We start from the raw sequence: 24,007 nt of genomic DNA on the forward strand, positions 1-24,007 counted from the left end.
ATGACAAAAAAAAAGAAAATACCAACACCTGTAGACAAAATTAAAATACATGATAATAACATACGTAATGATAAAAACACATTGTATATAGCGGTAACAATTAAATAACTTAATAATTAAAAACAAATATATTAGTACGCATAATAGATATTAGATATTTTAGATATTTAATGCTTTAAAGCAAACAAACACAAATGTTTTTTTATTTCATTAAAGAACAAACAAAAATTAATTTTAAAAACTTTTTTCCTAAAACAAGTTTATCAAAAACAAAGTAAAGAGCTCCACTAAGCCAAAAATGAACAGAAATAAAGGCAAATATTCTTCCAAGCGTAAAACTGCCATAATTCACTGTTAATAAATAAAGGAAATTCAAATAAAACAGAAATTACAATAAATAACCAAGTCAACCTAAAAACGAGCAAAAATTAGCCTGAGAAGGGCTGACAACTCTCATCTCTTCTCAAGACCAGAACATAGTTTTCACCTACATTCCCTTCATAGTTTTCATCGCAAAATTTTTACCTTCCTAAGCGCTGCCTTAATAGAAAAAATATCAGATGCCCCAGAAGTTTCATGTAAGCCGTTCCAAAAATATTTCTGATACGCCTGTATCAGCAGACTGTGTGCACATAGTATGTTTAGATTTAGTTCAACGTTCCTCTGGACGTTGTTCTACAGATCCACAACCTTCCACAGGTGTTCATTTTAGTATCCTCAGCCTTGGTAGTACGTGCTACAAGAGCAGTGTTTTAGTGGTAGTAATGGTAGTAATAGTAATAGTAAGTGTTGAATTAGTAGTAGTAGTAGTTGCAGTAGTAATAGTAGTAGTACCGTGCAAATATTGCCCTTTTGGTCAATTGATCATCTCTCTTATCATTTCCTGAAAGTTCCAAATTAATATACTCAGTCATTCCTGAGTAACACCCTTTTGAAAACCCGTTTGCACATAACGTGTTTTGATATAGTTTCAAACTCCTCTCAACATTCTCTGAGAGGCTCAACAGAATGCCCTTCATTATTTTGGAAAGTAAAGTTTAAACATGCCCACCTTTCTCAAAAACATTTACTATATGTGAACAATTAATGAATTGCCTTACTCACAGCCCTTGCCTTGAGGGCTTTGGGGTAGGGTTGACATCCCCAAAGGAATAATTACTGGACATTTCAATAATTCTGAACAAATAGCCGCAAAAGAGCTGTCCCAAAAGGTTAATTGGGTGGGTTTTCCGCCAATCACTTTTGACTCCTAAAAAGGGTACTAGAACTTCCGATTTCCTATCAAATGAGCTCCATCCGAAATCTATACAACCATCCAGTCCATAAAAACCTTATGTATCCCCGAAAAATAACTTACAACCCTTGCCCCCAGGCTCTTGGTGATTGTTTCATCCCTGAAGATCTTCTTACATAATCTTTCAACTATTTTTGAACCAAATAACTGTCTCAAATTTTCCTTGGATGTGTTTGGGGAAATGATGGACGTGGGGAGGGGGCTTGCTGTTCCCCAGTTACTCTTGACTCTTAAAAAGGGCGCTACAGATTTCAACTTCCAATAGAATGAGCCCCTTTCGAAGTTTCTATACGAAGTGCCTTGGTCAGAAGAAAAAAACAAAATTGTGTTCACATCACTCTTTACTTAGGCAGCGTTATAGCGCTGCCTATGATTGATCTGAAAGGCATTTATTTTATGACTTTAAAAAACAAACAATTACAACAAGGTCGAACATGTAAATATTCTAACTTGTGTTTTACTCCATGACATTGTCCCATATTTGTAGAATACTGAAAAACTGAGTGCGAGAGTTGAGGTGCACGAGGGTTCAGTAAAATGGGGTTTGGTTCCACGGGGTATGGTTGTACCAGTTTTCAGTTAAATGGGGCTCAGTTGCATGAGGGTTCAGTTGCAAGGGGTTTAGTTGCAGTGGGGTTAAGTTACACGGGGGTTCAGTTACATGGAGTTGAGTTGCACGGGGGTTCAGTTAAAGGGGGTTCAGTTGCACGGACGTTTAGTTGCATACTTGTTCAGTTACACAGGAGTTCAATTAGATAGGTTTGAGTGGTATGATGCTCAGTTAAATGGGGCTCAGTTACACAAGCGTTCAGTTAATGTACGAGGTTGTACGAGGGTCCAGTTGTACAGATATTCAGTTGCTCTGGGGTTTAGTTACATGGGGATTCGCTTAACTGGGGTCGAGTTGCATGTGGGCTCAGTTGTATGAGGTCCAGTGAAGTGTGGTTCAGCTATACCGGGGTTCAGCTATATGAGGGTTCAGTTGCACGAGGGTTCAGTTACAAGAGGGCTCAGCTGCAATGGAAACAAAAGATAACAAATAAATTTTGGCGTTAATGCAAAATCATATAGTTCCTTTTGAATTACTACAGCCAGCGTCTCTTCGGAAATTTCTTTGATTTTTCGTATGAGCGTTACTGTTTTTGCTATCAATGAGCATCCTGGTTTTTATCAAACAGTTCGTGGTAACGAACTGTAGTATGGAGCGACCCGGCTCAATAGTAACCAAAACTCTAAAAAACTGAATTTTGATATCAACAGCTACATCAAAAGAATCGCATTTTGATGCTGATTTTAAATATATAAGTTTCATCAAGTTTAGTGTTACCCATCAAAAGTTACGAGCCCGAGAAAATTTGCCTTATTTAAGAAAATAGGGGGAAACACCCCCTAAAAGTCGTAGAATCTTAACAAAAATGACACCATCAGATTCAGCGTATCAGAGAACCCTACTGTAGAAGTTTCAAGCTCCTATCTACAAAAATGTGGAATTTTGTATTTTTTGCCAGAAGACAAATCACGGGTGCGTTTTTATTTGTTTGTTTGTTTTGTTATTTGTTTTTTTTTCCCCCAGGGGTCATCGTATCGACCAAGTGGTCCTAGAATGTCGCAAGAGGGCTCATTCTGACGGAAATGAAAAGTTCTAGTACCCTTTTTAAGTGACCAAAAAAATTGGAGGGCATCTAGGCCCCCTCCCACGCTCATTTTTTCCCAAAGTCAACGGACCAAAATTTTGAGATAGCCATTTGGTTCAGCATAGTCGAAAACCATAATAACTATGTCTTTGGGGATGACTTACTCCCCAACAATCCCTGGGGGAGGGGCTGCAAGTTACAAACTTTGACCAGTTTTTACATATAGTAATGGTTATTGGGAAGTGTACAGACGTTTTCAGGGGGATTTTATTTTGTTTGGGGGTGGGGCTGAGGGGAGGGGGCTATGTTGGAGGATCTTGTTTTGGAGGAATCTGTCATGGGGGAAGAAAAATTCAATGAAAAGGGCGCAGGATTTTCTAGCATTACTATAAGAAAACAATGAAAAATAAACATGAAAACGTTTTTTCAAATGAAAGGAAGGAGTAGCATTGAAACTTAAAACGAACAGAGATTATTACGCATATGAGGGGTTCTAAAAATACTTTAGCATAAAGAGCGAGGTGTTTAGGAGGAAATATATATACCTCGCTCTTTATGCTAAAGTATTTTTAGTAATTTCAACTATTTATTCTACGGCCTTTCTGTTTCAGGGGTCATTCTTAAAGAATTAGGACAAAACTTACGATTTAGTGTAAAGAGCGACGTATTAACGAGGGTACAAACCCCCTCGTATACATAATAGAAATATAAGATTATGAAAGTTTGTTACGTAAGTTAATTCTTAAGTTACGTATATTTTTTACTAATAAAAACGTTCGTTAAAAATTAAAAGTTCTAGTTGCCTTTTTAAGTAACCAAAAAACTGGAGGGCAACTAGGCCTCCTTCTCCACCCCTTATTTCTCAAAATTTATGTGCGGAGAGCCAAAACCAAACATGCATTAATTCAAAAACGTTCAGAAATTAAATAAAAAAAAAAAACTAATTTTCTTAGCTGAAAGTAAGGAGCGACATTAAAACTTAAAACGAACAGAAATTACTCCGTATATAAATGGGTTGTCCCCTCTGCAATCCCTCGCTCTTTACGCTAAAGTTTGACTCTTTGCCACAATTCTACTTTTTAAAACAATTAAAAGCTTTAGCGTAAAGAGCGAGGGATTGCGGAGGGGACAACCCATTTCGTATACGGAGTAATTTCTGTTCGTTTTAAGTTTTAATGTCGCTCCTTACTTTCAGCTAAAAAATTAGTTTTTTTTTATTTAATCTTTCTAATAAAACCTTATTTAATTTCACTGCCACTCTCTAGGTAAGTGGTATCATAGTTTCTCTTTTCGTATTAAATAAAAAGAACAAAGTTTCTTACGAATGTAAAAAGCGACATAACGAAGTGTAAAAAGCGACATAAAACTTAAAGGAAGAAAAATTCTCCAGTAAATGGTGAGGTTGCTTCGCCCCGAGAGAATAGCCTCATTAAGGGTAAAATGTTGGGTTTAAATGAGGCATCACCGTCACATACAAGTTAATTTCTGTTCGTTTTAAATTTTAATGCTTTGGTAATTTCACTTGAAAAAAGAATTTCTTCTTTTTATTCAGTTTCTGTTCTTTTTTTAGCATTACATCCAAAGCTATATTCAATATAAGGAGGGTAAACCATCGACATATCCAATCTTCATTCTTTACGTCAAGGTTTAACTTCTGCAAAAAAAAAATGCATCGAGAAAAGGGTTAATCATTGTATTAAAATTTAAAACTAAAAAAAGCTTTTCCAAAATAAATCATCAATTCCACAGTAAGAGTTCTACCCATCAGAACTCACACATCACTTGTCATATTATATTCATCCTAACATATATTCTTCCGAATGAAGGTAGTTGAACTCTCATCTGTTTCAATCTGATGCACATCTCGCGGAATGTTCTGAAAATGTTAACCTATTAAAGAAAACTGTTTTCCCCATAAGAACTGTTTAATAGTAAAAACAAACTTGATCAGACATAGACTGTACTTGTTATAAAAAAAAAAAAAAAAAAAACATTGGATCTGCTGAATTATAAGCGGAAATTTTATTGATGAACATGAAAAATTAGACAATATTTATGGGAAAAAATTTAAACCTAGTTAACACGTTATCTTGATTCCATATTTTTTCATGCGAACGGTCTCATTTCAGATGTACGTTTTATTTGTATTAACTAATTGAACAGATAAATAATCTAATTGCCTTCAATATCTCTATTTATTTTTAATTTCAGCTGTTTATTAGTATATTGTCATATCAATGAGCCTTCAAACCTCCATTTACTATTACATTTCTACCCCCCTAAGTTCTTGGGTTGTATTATTGTGACTGATTACTACCTTCAAACAGTAATTGGTATGAATATTACCAAAATTGGCACAAATCATGAAAAATGACTTAACTTTACTGTTTTTAACCAATAGTTAATACACAGCAATAAACTTCTGTCAATCGTTTTACCCGGGCCTCGGTTACTTCTGATACCCTAAATTGGTCTTAATTACAGAGCAAACACCATGTCTATTATGGGTAGGGTACAACAAAATGTGAAGAAAAGTAGCCACAAAAGAACCGACGGAATCAAAAACCACGCCCCTTTAGCCCCCCAAATGTCTCCTAGGTTTATCGATTTGAAAAGAACTGATTAAAAATTCTTTTTGATGGTTGGCTAAACATAGGGTAGAAATGGCTTCTGTCTGCCAGTGAGGGTAAATCCACTATTTTCCCAGGCCTAGTAAACGGTGCTATACTAGCTATTAAACTATATAAAAATATCCAATTTATGGACAAAAATACTTTATTTGCGTGTACATATCGAATGATTCTAAAACGTTCTCTGTCATTATAGAGATCCTTGTTAGGCAAAGCCATATAAAGCTGACAGACACAAATAAATAATTTTGAGGTAGAATACACAAAGAAGGCAAACGCTTTGCTGACACTTTGCCGTTTGGGAAATGTATGCCCCAGTAAGTATTTAATTTTTGTATCAAAGTTAAGATCAAATTAGAGTGAAGGGACTGCTATATTAAAAATAAATTATTCACCGCATACTTTATAATACTATTAAATAAAAAAAGAATTTTTTTTGACTGAAAGTAAGGAGCAACATTAAAACTTAAAACGATCAAAAATTATTCCGTATATGAAAGGGGTTGTCCCCTCCTCAACGCCCCGCTCTTTACGCTAAAGTTCTTTTTATTGTTTTAAAAAGTAGATTTGCGAAAAAGAGTCAAACTGAATCTGATGGTGTGATTTGATGAAACTTATATATTTAAAATCAGCAGTAAAATGCAATTCTTTTGATGTAGCTATTGGTATCAAAATCCCACTTTTTAGAATTTTGGTTACTATTGAGCCGGGTCGCTCCTTACTACAGTTCGTTACCACGAACTATTTGATAAAAAGAGCTTCGTATTCAAGACGAGACATTAAATATTTTTGAAAATGTTGCTTAAATTTTTTTGCATTTAACGTACCAGAAACTCATTTAAGTATTAAGCAATGTACAGATGATTAAATATATTCTATTTAAACAACTACTTGGTAGGTATAGAGAGGAGAGAGGCTTTTAACATGTGCCATTCCTCTACGGAGATTTCAAGATCTTCACAATATCCCCAAACAGCTTTGCATATTTTTCATTAATTTGCCTGTTTTCGTTGTTGTTTTTTTAATCCCCCCCAAGAGTTTGCATAAACGTGGTGTGGCAAAAAAAAATATTAAAATTTTTGTTGATTCGAGGTATATTACTATATTTAATGCTTTTGTATATACACTAATATGAAATATATTTAAGCATATAACTCGAATTATATAAAAGTATATAACATTATCTACTTAACCCAGTGCTTCTTCTTATCTCTGACATTTTCTTGGTACTGAATGACAGAAGGTCTACACAAGCGTGTAGACTACAGCTAATGACTTCTAAACCTTTAAATACAAACTTTCATGAAAATCAAACTCAATTTGTGATACTTTTACTTAGGCTATTGTGTTTTGCTTATGGACTTCATATTATAATATTAGCCTCATCAGCAACTAGCTCAGAAATCATTCGATACAAATTATAATGTATTAAAAATAATGATTTGGTGTAATTCATACGTTATTTGAAGAAAAATGGCTGTTTTCCTAATTCGGCAACTTGGATAGATATGTACTTAAACAAGATTTTTGCCTTACACGCAAATTCAAACCTCTAGGAGAAACAGCACACAGTAAGCCTTGCAAGATTGTACTTAGCAAATCCAGGCCGTCATAAACTCAAAAACGAAAAGTACATCTAGTCAATAGTAAAAACAGGGAGCATTTGTTACGGGAGCGTGCTGTTTGTTTTTTTTATCTTCAAAATCACGAATTAAAATTTCAGCCACGCAACTTCAATCAGTGACTTTGGTAAATATCAAAATTAATGACACTATTCCCGAAATATGTACATATTGTGATTTCTTTTGGGTTTATGTTTGCAATATATCGCCTTTTATTGTCTAAGCCTATTGCCCTATTGTCAAAAGGCAGAGAATTCCATGGATGCAAGATTTGGGTAGAACTTGAAGCATTCTGTAGAGAAATCCAACGTTACTTGTAAAACTCTGAGTTGCCAGGTTTTGATTTTGAATATCCATAGTGTAATATTTGCCTGATCATCAACAAACTCAAAATACCTTGGATGCACACTTTGGTACAAATCAAAAGCCCTGGGTAAAGAATGTAGGCTACTAAAGAGTTACATATCCAACTTCGGGTTAAACTGTGTCCTTGGAGCCTTAGTTGTGAAATGTGCTAGTTGCACAATTTAACGCTCCTGCCAAGGTGAAGCAGAGATCACATTACCTTGGACGCACAAAGATTGCTCACATAAATTTTGGATGTATACATGAATTTTTATTCCATGTTATTTGTGTCCATGGGGGAGTGTCTGGAAGTTAAAAAGCTGGCTGGGTGTCTTCATATTGTTTCTTTCTCTTTTTTTAATTGAAAAGTAGGCCTACAGTAGATGTCTAAATTAATGATAAAATAAGCCATCTTTAAACACTGTATGATCATTTGTTTTATTATATGAGCTACGTGACTAATACACGGTACATGCATTACTCTTTGCTAAGTCAACGCTTTTGAGTGACTAGTGACTAGGGTGCTTCATATGCTGTTTTGAAATAAATTAAAAAAAGAATTGATTTATTTTCCAAAATTAAGAAATTGATGCTATAGGCAGGGTTGTATCCAGGGTTTTCTTCTGAGGGGGTAGGGGGCTACAAAAGTATTTTTTCTGGACGGGGGGATTTTTTTCGGGAACTTTGAAAATGACACCAAAAATTTATTTATTTTCTTTTTTTCTACGTTTTGACGAGTCGGACAAAAATTTCGGGACCTCCTCCTTCCTATGGATACGGCCTTGGTTATAAGAATATAACAGCATATAGTGCGATTTCGTCACAACTAAGGAAAATACATATAAATAAATGTACTTAGTTGTTATTGACAGCCATATAATGTGTTCTATGGAATCAAAGTCAGTATTACTAAGACACGTGCTAGGCCTTTACATAACGATAGACAATATACTGAGTAATCAACAAACTTATAATAAATTTTCTGTATTTGGAAAATTACTTTAAATATGGTGATTGGTTTTGGTAGTGAAGCACCTGTATTAATGCAAAGAGTGGCCAGGGTTTTGACAAGCGAATGAGCTGATGCATCGAACTTGAAGCGGTCTCCTGCTGTGTTTAATCTGAAGATCATTTCAGACGAACCTCAAATCGGAAACGACTCAAATTGAGTGACAGAATTGGAAACCACCGCTCATGTGAGTTATTAGATTCAGTAGGTAAGGATCACGGAACATCACAATATCCTAGACGGAAGTTCAGGTTGTCATTAAGGTAGACCTCAAAGATTTATTGTAATTTGGATGGAGGTTTTAAAAACCAATTTTTGCTATGGTCAGTCCTAGTCTCTGTGCCAGTCTCGATAAGTGACTTTAAATTTGCAGCCCTTCCCAATTTAATTACAATTTTGCAAAAGGTGATTCGACGCAAAGGTTTAATATGATAAAAAGGTTTAATAACTTTTCAGTCTATGTTTTGTTGCTGTATTTTTTCGCTTGTTTTGTGAATGTCACCATGGCCCAATTGGGCTTTCGTATGAATAAATCTATCTATCTATCTATGAAACGTCCTACGGTCGCAACAAGTTGATATTTTATTAGCTTGAAAGATTAAAGACGTTTATATATCATTTAAATTAGGTAAGATTACCCAGAGTAACCACAGTTTACTTTGTATATGTTCGACAATAACATAAATCTTGCAATAAATTTTTTGTCGTTTTTTGGTTTTGACTTTTAGACAGAAAGAGTTTAATTAGCCTTGATTTTGCTGTTTCTTCTAAAAGGCACTAGCTAGAAGATTAAGAGATGGCGGTAGGCAATTATTCCCCAAAAAGCCCCCCCCCCCAGAAAAATCTTTCCAGAAAATCCCCTATGAAAAACTCCTCCGGACAATTTACCCTCCAAAAATTTAACCCCGTAGATGACTCTCCCATTCACAATTTCCACCGAAAATCCCCTCACAGGTGATCACCCGTAGGGAAATTCCCCCACTTATAAAATTGAGCTGAGTATTAATACTAAGTGATGTCGTTCAAAATTGCCCAGGAGGGTTCTGCTTGTTTTAGTTAGGTTTAATAAAACAAGCAGATATATTAGGGTATTGGGCAAAAATCTACGATTTTAATAGAAAAAATCAAACAATTTGTTCGAAACATTCTTCAAAAAAGCTTCTATGTGTTTCTTATTGCTAACGGGAAAACAAATCCTATGTCCTTTCCTATCCTTCCCTGCATTTTTTTTTTCAAAAAAAAAATCCTATAAAAAATTTCCCGAAATTTTCCTATAGTTTCCTGATTTTTTTTTTTCTCTGCTCATGTCCCATGAATTAGGAGTATAAACGTAAGAGGAGAGGCAATGAGGGGAAGAGAGATAGAGAAATATAGATAGTGAGAGATGTAAGAGATGGAAAACATCTTCTTTAAGTATTCATTTCTGACCTAGGTTGGTCTAATCATTTGCTTCAGAATGACTGAGAACGAATAGCTGATCTACTTAAACTGTTGGTTTAAAATCAGATATCTGTGCTTTTGTTAAAGTTGAAAAATGTCATCTAAAAGAGTTAAATATGAGCAACAAGTTTTTTTCTTGCAAGGTTTTGGAGTCTTATTAAAAATTTTAACCATTTTTTCAATATTTCGATTTTCTTTAATTTATTTGTTTTATTAGTTTGGATTTAAGGATGCGTTTTTGGTCATAAACTGTTCGTTGTTATGTATTTTTTTTTTGTCAACCATGGCCCACAAATGTTTTTTTTTTATTTTAAGCAATGATATACCATGTTACGAGCGCATCATATTTTTATTTTAATTATAAACGAAAATGGGTAGTCAGAGCTAATAAAAGGGAAAGCCATCCACTACCTAATAAACTGCATCGTATCTCAATAAAATAAAAACATCACAACTTGCCAGAACAAAAGATGAAAGAAAAGAAAACCAAGAAGAAAAAAGAGAATGAGAACGTGCGAATTCGACATGAATAAACTTATCAAAAGAAAGAACAAATATAAATAAGACGGCGGTTAGAATCAATCCTGTTTTGTAATAGAATTTCGTTGACTATGATCCAGGCTTTGAGAATATTTATATATATATATATATATATATATATATATATATATATATATATATATATATATATATATATATATATGCTGAAATATTATATTATATTTTATAATACATATTCAGATAAGATGGTGGTTAAAATCATTTCTGTTTTATAATAGAATTTCGTTGACTATGATCCAAGCTTTGAGATTCTTTGCTTAAATTAAAGTCGAATTATTTGAGGAGAATATGTTCTGCCGATCAAGTGGGAAATGTATGCATTCTTATTCAAAGTTCTGTCAGACAGTGACTGCTTTTTAATTGGAATTTTGAATATCAACTTCAAGAAGCGAGAATTAACTGACATCCGATCGTGTACAGGTCTTCGATTAATATTTTGAATCAAGGATTCTAAAACATTGGAATGACAAACATTAACCTAAGTATTCTAATCACATTGCTTCTATTTAAAAATTTTAACCTCTCGCCATACCAATTACCCAATGACAGAATAACACTTTGATCCAAGTTTCGAATGACTGCACTAGGAATTTAACCGTCAAGTGATACGTATATAATGGACACGTAAGCAGGACCTGACGTCAGGGAAGCCAGATTTTGTAAGTCTAAATTACTCAAAACAAGCAAACTATGAGAAATACGGTAAATTCTATTGAAAGCTTTAAAATTTCAATTTTGAGTAGGGGTACACCCTCCCCCCGTGTTGTATTTATCCGTACAAGCATCTTAAGCCCTATAAAAGTTGTTTATTAAATGTCAGGTCAGCTGTGAGAAAATCTAGCATATAGAGCCGTAAATATTTATTTTGTTTTTTTTATATCTCTGCTGTTGTTTTTTTTTTAATATGTTTCTATTCCACATGTTTGCCTATTTTTGTGATTTTTTAAGATGCATTTTCCTCTAAGGTAGAATTATTAATTTATTTATTGAACACCCATCATTCACATAAGTTGATAAGACGGAGTAGAAGAAAAAGAAAAGAAGAAAAACAAACAAATCAAAACAGACACACATGATCAAGAAGGTAATTACTGCACAAACTCTTGTCGTATCAATGACATTTAGCGATTAAAGTAAGACATGAATTAGAAGCAAATTTAAACATTACTGTGCATTGCTATTTGTGCAATATTACGTCCATAGGCCTGACGAGAACGCATTTTAAAAAGTGATTGCAAAAGCTTTTTAGATATTTTACACTCCTGGATGAAAAATGGTATAAATATTTGCACTTTGCTTTTTATCTGCACTTATTTTACTTTAAGGTATTTCTTATGACATTAATAGAGCCCCTCCCAAAAACTTTATTAGCCATATTAAGACTGCTACTGGGCTGCATAGAGCCCGTAAAAAGAAGATTTTCAAATAGTTATGAACTGTTAATGAACTGTTGTAAGGAGCGACCCGGCTAAAAAGTAAACGAAACTCTAAAAAAATGGAATTTTGATACCAATAGTTACATCAAAAGAATCACATTTTTATGCTAATTCAAAATATATATCAAGTATTTCATCAAGTTTAGTCTTACCAATCAAATTTACGAGCCTAAGAAAATTTGCCTTATTTTAGAAAATAGGGGGAAACACCCCCTAAAAGTCATAGAATGTTAACTATTTTAACTCTTTAAGCTAATATTTTTTATTGTTTTAAAAAGTAGATTTGTGAGAAAGAGCTAAACTTTAGCGTAAAGCGCGAGGCGTTGAGGAGGGGACAAACCCCTTTCGTATACAAAATAATTTCTGTTCGTTTTAAGTTTTAATGTCACTCCTTACTTGGAGTTAAAAAAAACTTTTTTTGTTTAGTACATAACCAGCTAACAAACTACTTAAATCTACTTGGTATCAGGAGCTCAAATTCCCAAATATCTGTAATTCAAGAAAAGGAATATAGCACATTTTGGAAACAATTAAATTTTCTAAACGCCCTGAGAACGAAAGAAGATAGAAATGTTCTGGATAAATCAATAAAACTTACTTTTGTAAAGGGCTGACTTTTCAACCTAAGTTAAGCAATAGCGTTTTTTGAATTTTTATAGCTGACCTAAGTGCTGCAAAATTGATAAATAATTTATAATCTTTCCTTATAACAAACGCAATTAGGTTTGCGATTAAAATAGCGAGTTTTTCTGAAAATCATTCATCCTTATAAAGGGGTATTTTGTGGTCAGTCGAATGTAACCAGTGCATGCTCGTGAGCCATTACTTACAAAAAAGTCCTTTCTCTTGTTGCGGTCTAGAATAATTACCTATTTTTCAAATTTTTGGTTGTATACCCTTCTATTCGAAATGGCTTTGAAACAAATGTTACATTTACCCGACAATGTCTCGAATACCTAAAACTATACAGCACATGGAAGTAAATTGTAGGGTATCTTCAGTAGTCAACTTGGAGTTAAATAGAACCTATTACTGAGGTAATTGCTGGACTTTTGTTTCATTCTTTGAACCATTTCGAAATTATAATTTTTCGGATTTCGGCACCTGAAAATTATACATGAAAATTCAAACTTCATCCAATCGTAGGGTATGTTTATATTGCCATTTTTGTAAAGATCGCTGTTGATTGACTATAATCAAAATGAAACATAACCAAAATTATAGATACAAAGAAACTTATGAGGAAAAATAAAACCAAGTATTTCTTAGTAGGTATATGAGGAATATGTCATTAAGGAAATTTAAGGATAATTCTCAAGCAATTCTGAATTCAAATAGCGTGGGATCTTGGAAAACGAACGTTATTCTAAACCCGATCCTAATTGTTAAACCAGTTCTTAAATGATGGTTCCCCAAAAAAAGAAGAAGAAAACACTTATATAACTTAAAATTTACATCTAGCACATTTACTTAGAGTCCTACGTCATGCTTTGAGTCTTGAGCCATTATTAATGATCACACATTATTTTATTATTCTGAATAATGATTCCGATATTCTGAGTTTGCTGAGAATGAACTAATGCAAGGGCATTTGAAAGGGGGTAATCCGATTTTCCTGGCTGGGGGGGGGAGGGAGTATTGTGGCCAATATTCTTATAGACGGTTCAGTTTGTTATTTATTAGTTCATATTATTTTTTTGTGGGGGGAGGGAGGGCTAGGATCATGCAAATGTTTTTAAAAGTAGATTATTGGCTAGAAGAGACAATAGTGAAATCATTTTTTCGTCAGTGCTAGTTCAAAAAGATTTTATGAAGCTGACATGTCATTGTCATTAAATGTGAATTCTCTGGGGAGTCCTAATTTAATAAAGTTGCATTTTATACTTGGTGTTGTATAACTTTTGTTTGAGGGGATGTCCTTCAAAAGTGAAAGATTTCCCCTTTTTTATGCAGGTAAAAAGGTAGGAAAGGTCTGGTCACCAAAGGGTCGGATTGGATTATGCAACTGAGAATGATTACTGAATAGAGTTTCTAGACACATACTTTAAAGATATTTGGCTAAGTAAACGCAGCTAATATGGCCTTTAATAGCTTGTTCATTAGGAGCTTTTCAATAGTGACGAAGAACCCACTGCCTTTCCATAACAAACAAATACGGTTAAAAACAACAAAGAAATTTTTTTAAGACAGTGGAATTTAATTCAGTTAATACTTCGACCCAATGTCCAAGGGCTGTCTTCAGCACAACACCAACAAATATATATATATATATATATATATATATATATATATATATATATATATATATATATATATATATATATATATATATATATATATATATATATATATATATATATATATATATATATATATATATATATATATATATATATATATATATATATATATATATATATATATATATATATATATATATATATGTAAATATATATATATATATATATATATATATATGTATATATATATATATATATATATATATATATATATATATATATATATATATATATATATATATATATATATATATATATATACGCTAAAGTTTGACTCTTTCTCTTAACTCTACTTCTTAAAACAGTAAAAAAAACGTTAGCGTAAAGAGCGGGGCGTTGAGGAGGAAAAGCCCCTTTCATATACGGAGTAATTTCTGTTCGTTTTAAGTTTTAATGTTGCTCCTTACTTTCAGTTAAAAAAACTTGTTTTTTGTTTTATTTAATTTCTGGACGTTTTTTAATTAATGCATGTTTTGATCTTGGCTCTCCGCACATAAATAATTGAAACGAAATTTGCATATTAATTTTTTTTTTGCTAAATGGCTTTCTCATAGTTTTAATCAGAAGATTTTGAGAAAAAAGGAGAGAGGGAGGAAGCCTAGTTGCCTTCCAATTTTTTGATTATTAAAAAAGGCAACTAGAGATTTTAATTTTTTTACGAACATTTTCATTAGTAAAAAATAAACATAATATACGAATTAACTTACGCAAAGAACTACTATATTCGTATGTTTTTATTGCGTGTATGAGGGAGTTCACCCCTCGTCGATACCTCGCTCTTTACACTAAAGCTTAAATTCTGTCCCAATTCCTTAAGAATGAACCTTGAATCACAAAGGCCGTAGAATAAATAGTTGAAATTACTAAAAATACTTTAGCGTAAAGAGCGAGGTATTAAGAGGAGGTAAACCCCTCATATGCGCAATAATTTCTGCTCGTTTTAAGTTTTAATGCTGCTCCTCACTTTCAGTAGAAAAAAACTTTTCCTATTTATTTTTTCATTGTTTTTTTTTAAATAATGCTTAAAAATCCTGCGCCCTCTTCATTGAAAATCTCTTCCCCCATGAGAAGTTTTTCCATGGAAAGATCCTCCCACGTACTCCCCCCCTCCACCTCAACTCTCCCTCCAAAACCAAAAAAATCCCCATGAAAACGTCCGTACACTTCCCAGTAACCATTACTATATGTAAACACAGGTCAAGGTTTTAACTTTCAACTCCCCCCCCCCACGGGGACTGCGGGGAGTAAGTCGTCCCCAAAGACATAATTATTAGGTTTTTCGACTATGATAAATAAAATGGCTATCTCAGAATTTTTATCTGGTGACTTTGGGGAAAACATGAGCGTGGGAGGGGGCCTAGGTGCCCTCCAATTTTTTTGGTCACTTAAAAAGGGCACTAAAACTTTTAATTTCCGTTAGAATGAGCCCTCTCGCGACATTCTAGGACCACTGGGTCGATACGATCACCCCTGGGGAAAAAAACAAACAAAAAAACAAAACAAAAAAACAAATAAACACGCATACGTGATTTGTCTTCTGGAAAAAAAAAAATGCGAAATTCCACATTTTTGTAGTTAGGAGCTTGAAACTTCTACAATAAGGTTCTCTGATACGCTGAATCTGGTGGTGTGATTTTCGTTAAGATTGTATGACTTTTAGGGGGTGTTTTCCCCATTTTCTAAAATGAGGCAAATTTTCTCAGGCTCGTAACTTTTGGTAGGTAGGACTAATCTTGATGAAAGTTATATATTTAAAATCAGCATTAAAATACGATTTTTTTATGTAATTATTGGTATCAAAATTCCATTTTTTAGAGTTTCGGTTACTATTGAGCCGGGTCGCTCCTTACTACAGTTCGTTATCACGAACTGTTTGAAATTTGACGCCCGCTACTACTAGAACTGCATTACTGCATATGAAAGTCGTTTTAATTAAAAGCCTGTTTTATTTCTGACTTTTTCGAAAAGAAAAAATAAATAAAATATGTATTGCTGAGTGAGTTCAAACAAATTCAAACAAATAGATTTTGGTTTCATTGTCCTTGGTAATTTAAATCTGTTTAACAAATAAATCGACCGGGTAAATAAATAAATGTTATTTTTGAAACTTCTTTAGTGTTTCATCACCAAAAGGAGAAAGGATGTAAATTTAAAGCTTAAATAAAAAGAGAAAATACTGCTTCTCAGTTCTACGTTCGAATATGAAAACGAATTCATTTTGAACAATTTTGTAACTAAATGAAATCTTTGATATCTTCCAATTTTATATGTAGCAGAAAATGTGGTTGGAAGCGTTTATATATATATATATATATATATATATATATATATATATATATATATATATATATATATATATATATATATATATATATATATATATATATATATATATATATATATATATATATATATATATATATATATATATATATATATATATATATATATATATATATATATATATATACATATATATATATAATATATATATATATATATATATATATATATATATATATACATATATATATATATATATATTATATATATATATATATATATATATATACATATATATATATATATATATATATATATATATATATATATATATATATATATATAAATATATATATATATATATATATATATATATATATATATATATATATATATATATATATACATATATATATATATATATATATATATATATATATATATATATATATATATATATATATATATATATATATATATAAGCTTCAATAAGTTGAATCTTACCCATTAAAGGCTACGAGTCTGAGAAGACTTGCCTGATTTTTGAAAAAGGAAGAAACACCCCCTAAAAGTCATAGAATCTTAAATGACAATCATACCATCAGATTCATTGCATTAGAAACCTCTATTGTAGAGGTTTCAAGCTTCTATCTGCAAAAATGTGGAATTTTATAACTATTCGCCAGAAGAAAGATTACGGATGTGTGTTTATTTGTTGTTTTTGGTTTTCTTTCCGTGTTTTTTTTTCCGCAGGGGTGATCGTCTGCACCAAGTGGTCCTAGAATTTCGTGAGAGGACTCATTCGAACGGAAATTAAAAGTTCTAATACCCTTTAAGTGACCAAAAGGATTGGAGGGCAACTAGGCCCCCACCTCCATCCCTTTTTCCCAAAACTTCTGATCAAAATTTTGAGATATGGATTTTGTTCATCAAAATTGAAAGGCTAAGTAACTAGCCTTTGGACGTAACATGACCCCCCCCCTCACAGCCCCAAGGAAAGGTCTTTAAGTTATAAAATTTCCCCATTATTTAAGCATTCTTTTTTTTGTTAGGCAGTATGTATACGTTTTTGCATGGGGGGGGGACAAATTTTCTGCTGGGGGTTTTGTATGGGGGAATTTTCTTTGGAGAGCGAAGTTTCCAGGGGCTGAACATGTCAGGTGAAATTGTACACTGGGGGAATTTGCCAGGATTCCTAAGGAAAATTCTTTTTATATGTCTCGCTTTCTCTTTTCCGTCTCAATTTTACCCGTGGAGTTGTTAAGGGTAATTGTCAGGAGTAAATTTTCATCGGGACCGAATTGTCTAGAGAATACTTTCGTGGGGAGGTGGAGTTGGAGCCATATTTCATGGCATGATTTATAAAACGATCGGAAACAAAATAAAAAAAAAGTTGTTTTAACCTGAAAGTAAGGAGAAAATATTAAAATTTAAAACGAACAGAAATTATTACGTATATGAAGGGGATTAACCTCTCCTCGACACCTCGTTCTTTACGCTAAAGTTTGAACTTTGTCCCAATTCTTTAAGAACGACTCCAGAAACACAAGGACCACTTAATTAGAACAATATGAAGCTTTTTTAAAAGTATTAATACACTTTAGTGTAAAGAGCGAGGTGTTGAGGAGGAGCCTAATCCCCTCATGTCCGTAATAATTTCTGTCCGTTTTAAGATATTAATGTTGCTCCTCATTTTCATTTAAATAACTTGTTCTTTTATTTTATCTCTTAATCTAAATGATACATGTTACTTTAAGAATCAGCTATCTCGTTTATCTCGAATGCTTCTTCGAAAGCATTCGAAGTTTCTTGGAAAAGGCGTGTTTTTTTTTGTTCTTTCATTGAAAAATGGATTTTTTAGGGGGTATTTTTATTTTAACTAAAATATTGAAAAAACAAAATTGCATAACCAGATTTAGAGCGGTGCCACTGGGTCGGAGTTTGCTCTTTATCAGGATGCAGTTAGTGCTGTAACCATGAGAATAATGGACGGATGTTGTCAAGGATCTTTATGATCGATATCCAAATAATCAGGGGGGAAGGGAAGAACTGTAAAAAAGGGTCTTCGCGTAACGTGTACAAATGTATGATAAAACAATACATAATAGTAAAACAATTGCATTTTTTGATAAAAGAGGGTTTTCCATCACCTGGCAATGCCACTTATACTAGAACACAAACATTTGAACACTTCACCAGAAGTTACCTGAGGTCATTTAGATCACACTTACGGAAAACTAGCCTACGAGAAATTCATCCTTGTACTTATATTTTTTCACATTAGATTTGCTCAAACACTGTTATAAAACTAAGTTTACAAGGCGGAGCACATGCAATTAACTGCCCAATGATAAGGTTATATTTAACAGTTATTATGTCAAACAACATGAGTTACAGCTTCAAAAAAGATTGTTAGCATCCCTCCCACTTAGCTAAATATGTATAAAGCATTCCCTTGTGTCGTGGGAAGATATTAGATCCATAACTGAACGACATGCTTCGAATATAGCATACGAAAGCATAAAGACTATATATCAAATCCTGGGATGTCTGAAGCCCTAGCGCTGGAGTTACTGTCTGTTGTCCATAAGCTTAATATGGTCTGTTCATTAGCAGTAAATATCAATTGCATCAACAAGGAAGCGGCTTCTATGACCAGATCTAGTCATGCTCGTATAAAGCATGGCTTCGCAAACGCGCCTTGCGTTCACTTCTTAATGTATCATGTTGTTTAAAACTTAAAATTAAAAAATGTCTCTGCCCTAAACTTCTGCATTTTTCCCAACTGCAAAGAGAATATAGGAAAGGAAAAAAAAAGTAAATAGCGAGTCGTAAAAACATGATTGTTAATATTGCTGCTTTGTGTCTCTGACTAGCAAAATATCAAACAGTTCATGGTAATGAAACCTTTGACCGAGAGGTACGGGCTCGATTCCTAGCGTGGCTGGTAATTAATTTGGGACGGGGTTCAATGGCGTGACTCTGTAAGCTCAGCCAGAGTCGACCTGGCTCTAAATGGGTACCTGGAGAAATCTGGGAAATGCAAGCAGGAAGGGTGTTCAAAATGAACAGAATGGCTGGCCTCATCCCCCCCCATTGCACTTCCTGGCTGAAGGGCCACAAAATTGAGATCAGCACCGTCGGTTGGGAAATTGAGGGTCTAGTGCCTTCACACTTACTTTTTTCCTATTTAAAGGACTTTAAGTAAGGAACGACTCGGCCCAATAGCAACCAGAACTCTAAAAAACGGAATTTTTATAACAAAAGATAACCCAAAAGAACTGGATTTTTGTGCTGATTAAATAAAAAAAACAAATTTTTTCAACTGAAAGTAAGCAGCAACACTAAAACTTAAAAAACAGAAATTATCACGTATATAAAGGAGTTTTTTAATACTTTCGAAAATATCTTACTTATTGTTCCAATAAACTTCAAACTTTAGCGTAAAGAGGGAGGTGTTGAGGAGGAGACAACCCCCTTAATATGCGCGATGATTTCTGTTAGTTTTAAGTTTCAGTGTTGCTGCTTACTTTCAGTTGATAAAACTTTAATTCTGATCGTTTTCTAAATAATCACAGGAAATCTAGCACCACCTCCACGCAGAAATACACTCCCCACGGATATATCCTCTAGACAATTCAAACCCGGTGAAAATTTACCCATGGCAATCACCCTTAACAATTCCACGCGTAAAATATAGACGGAAAAAGAAAGCAAGAAATATAAAAATAATTTTGAATAGGAATTCTGGCAATTCCCCCAGTGTGTAGTTTCTTCTGACAAGTTCACCTCTTGAAAACTTCCCTCCCCATGTAAAGATCTGTCGTGGAAAAAAAAAAAAAACAGCAGAAAACTCGTCTTCCCACCCTAAAATGTATGCATGTCTCCCAATAACAAATACTATGCATAAACAATGGGCAATTTTTATAACTTTAAGACCTTTCCCCTATGGTTGAGGGGGGGGGGTGTAATTTATATCCAAAAGCATAGTTATTAGGTCTTTCAACTATGATGAACAAAATTGCTATCTCAAAATTTTAATCGGACGATTTTGTCAAAAAGGGGTGGGGGGGCCTGGTCTCCAATCTTTTTGGTCACTTTAAAAGGGCACTAGAACTTCTAATTTTCTTTGAATGAGCCCTCTCATGATATTCTATGACCACTGGGTCGATATGATCAGCCCTGGAAAAAAAAAAAAAAACAAACACGCATCCGTGATCTTTCTTCTGGCAAAAAATACAAAATTCCAAGTTTTTGCAGATATAATACTGAAACCTCTACAATATGGTTCACTGATCGCGGGATCTGATGGTGTTATTTTCATTAATATTCTATTACTTTTAGGGTATATTTCCCTTTTTTTAGAAAATAAGGTAAATTTCCTCAGACTCGTAACCTTTCAAACAGTTCGTGGTAACGAACTGTATTAAGGAGGGACCCGGCTCAATAGTAATCGAAACTCTAAAAAATGGAATTTTGATACCAATAGTTAACTCAAAAGAATAGCATTTTAATGCTGTTTTTAAATATATAAATTTCATCAAGTTTAGTTTTACCCATCAAAAGCTGCGAGCCTGAGAAAATTTGCCTTATTTTAGAAAATAGGGAAAAAATCACCCACTAAAAAACATAGAATCTTAGCAAAAATCACACCATCGCATTCAGCGTATCAGAGAACCCCGCTGTAGAAGTTTCAAGCTCTTATCTACAAAAATGTGGATATTCGTATTTTTTGCCAGAAGACCAATCATGGGTGCGTTTTTATTTATTTTTTTTCCTTTTCTTTTTTTTCCCAGGGGTGATCATATCGACCCAATGGTCCTATAATGTTTCAAGAGGGCTCATTCTAACGGAAATCAAACGTTCTAGTGCCCTTTTTAAGTGACCAAAAAATTGGAGGGCACCTAGGCTCCCTCCCATGCTAATTTTTTCCCCAAAGTCACCAGATCAAAATTCAGAGATAGCCATTTTATTCACCATAGTCGAAAAACCTAATAACTATATCTTTGGGGACGACATACTCCCCCACAGTCCCCATGGGAGGGGCTGCAAGTTACAATCTTTGACCAGTGTTTACATATACTAATGGTTATTGGGAATTGTACATACGTTTTCAGGGGGATTTTTTTGGTTTTGGGAGGGGAGAAGTTGAGGGGGGGTTACGTCGGAGGATTTTTCCATGGAGGAATTTGTCATGGGGGAAGAGAATTTCAATGAGGGGGGCGTAGAATTTTCTAGCATTATTTAAAAAATCAATGAAAAAATAAACATGAAAAGTGTTTTCAACTGAAAGTTAGGAGCAGCATTAAGACTTAAAACGAACAGAAATTGTTACGCATATGAGGGATTTACCTCCTCGCAATACCTCGCTCTCTAAGCTAAAGTATTTTTAGTAATATCAACTATTTATTCTACGGCCTTTGTGATTTAGGGGCCATTCTTAAAGAATTGGGACAAAATTCAAGCTTGTAAAGTGCGAGGTATTGACGAGGGGGCGAACCCCCTCATATAGGAATAAAAACTTACGAATATAGAAGCTTGTTACGTAAGTTAATTCGTAAGTTACGTATATTTTTACTAATGAAAACGTTCGTAGAAAATTAATAGTTCTAGTTGCCTCTTAAGTAACCAAAAAATCGGAGGGCAACTAGGCCACCTTCCCCGCTCCTTTTTTCTCAAAATCTTCCGATTAAAACTATGAGAAAGCCATTTAGTAAAAAAAAATATACAAATTTTGTTTTAATTATTTATGTGCGGAGAGCCAAAATCAAAACATGCATTGATTCAAAAACGTCCAGAAATTAAATGAAAGAAAAACAAGTTTTTTTTAAGTAAAAGCAAGGAGCGACATTATAACTTAAAACAAAAAGAAATTACTACGTATATGAAAGAGACTTTTCCTCCTCAACGCCCTGCTCTTTACGCTAAAGTTTTTTACTGTTTTAAAAAGTAGAGTTAAGAGAAAGAGTCAAACTTTAGCGTAAAGAGCGGGGCGTTGAGGAGAAAAAGTCCCTTTTATATACGGAATAATTTCTGTTCGTTTTAAGTTTTATTGTCGCTCCTTACTTTCAGTTAAAAAAAAACTTGTCTTTTTTATTTAATAACGGGTAAAGCTAAACCTTACGAAACTAATATATTTGAAATTAGCATAAAATCAAATTCTTTTAATATATCTATTGGTATCGAAGTTCTGTTTTTTAGAGTTTCGGTTACTATTGAGCGAGTTTCTCCCTACTTGAAGTTCGTTACCACGAACAGTTTGATTCCAGGTATATAGTATTAAGTATATTGAATGCTACCAATTAAAAACTGAGTGTCTTAGAAGATTTGACAAATTCTCGAAAAAGGGGGAAACACCCCCAAAAACTCCAAGAGATAAAATCAAACCATTAGATTCGAAATTCCAGAGAACTCTACTGTTGGCGTTTCAAGCTTCTATCTACAAGAAGATGGAATTTTGTAATTTTTGGCAGAACAAAAATCACAGATCCGTGTTTATTTGTTGGTTTGTTCGCTTGTTTTTTCCCCGGGGGCGATCACATCGAACGAATGGTCCTAGAAAATGAAAGATTGTTCATTCGAGCGAAAATCAAAAGTTCTAGTATCTTTTCAAGTGACCCCAAATGGAGGGTAATTAGCCCCCCTCCTATGCCCATTTTTTTGTCCAAAAACATCTGACCAAAATTTTAAGATAGCCATTTGATTGAGCATAGCTGGAAGGTCCAATAATTATGCTTTTGGTGATGACTTGACCCTCTCTGAGGAAAGGGCTCTAAGTTACACGTTTTGCCCGTAAAACGTGTAATTTTCTACGAAGAAGGTGTAGGACTTTCCACAGGGAGAACTTTCTGTGGGGAGGAATGTTTCCAGGGAGAATTTTCCAGGAGAAATGTTATAAGGGGGAAGGGAGGGATGAGGATTTCCTGGCATGATTGGAAAAACGAGCAGAAATTACATAAGAAACAGGCTTTTTCAACTGAAAGTAATGAACATTATTAAAACTTAGAACGAACGGAAATTATTCAGTCAATAAATTGGGCTGTCCCTTCCTCAACCCTCACTCTTTTGGCTAAATTTTGATTCTTTGTCCCAGTTCTTTAGGAAAGACTGCTCAAACACAAGGGTCGTTAATTTTGAACCTGAAGTGTTTTTTAAAGAACTTTAAGACTTCAAGAGAGGGGGCAGCCCCCCTCATATACGGAACAATTTCCGTTAATTTTAAATTTTAATGTCACTTTTTACTTTCATTTTAAAAAAAATTATTTTTTAGTTTAACATATAACGTGACACAAATCGAATCCTGTGACTGAAGAGGTGGTATGCTACCACAACAATAATATTAATAATAATAATAATAATAATAATAATAATAATAATAATAATAATAATAATAATAATAATAATAATAATAATAATAATAATAATAATAATAATAATAATAATAATAATAATA

The 24,007-nt window shown here is 33.4% G+C and overlaps 1 long non-coding RNA gene across 1 annotated transcript; it reads right to left on the minus strand.

Annotated features, from left to right (window-relative positions):
• Positions 1-4,607: 4,607 nt before the first annotated feature.
• LOC136032504 (uncharacterized) lies at positions 4,608-18,894 on the minus strand. Its single transcript, XR_010618726.1, has 2 exons — positions 18,786-18,894; positions 4,608-4,804 (listed from the first exon to the last, which is right to left on the minus strand). It is a non-coding gene; the product is annotated as an uncharacterized LOC136032504 (long non-coding RNA).
• Positions 18,895-24,007: the final 5,113 nt, after the last annotated feature.

This window comes from Artemia franciscana, chromosome 10, assembly GCF_032884065.1.
Source record: "Artemia franciscana chromosome 10, ASM3288406v1, whole genome shotgun sequence".
Lineage (NCBI taxonomy): Eukaryota > Metazoa > Arthropoda > Branchiopoda > Anostraca > Artemiidae > Artemia > Artemia franciscana.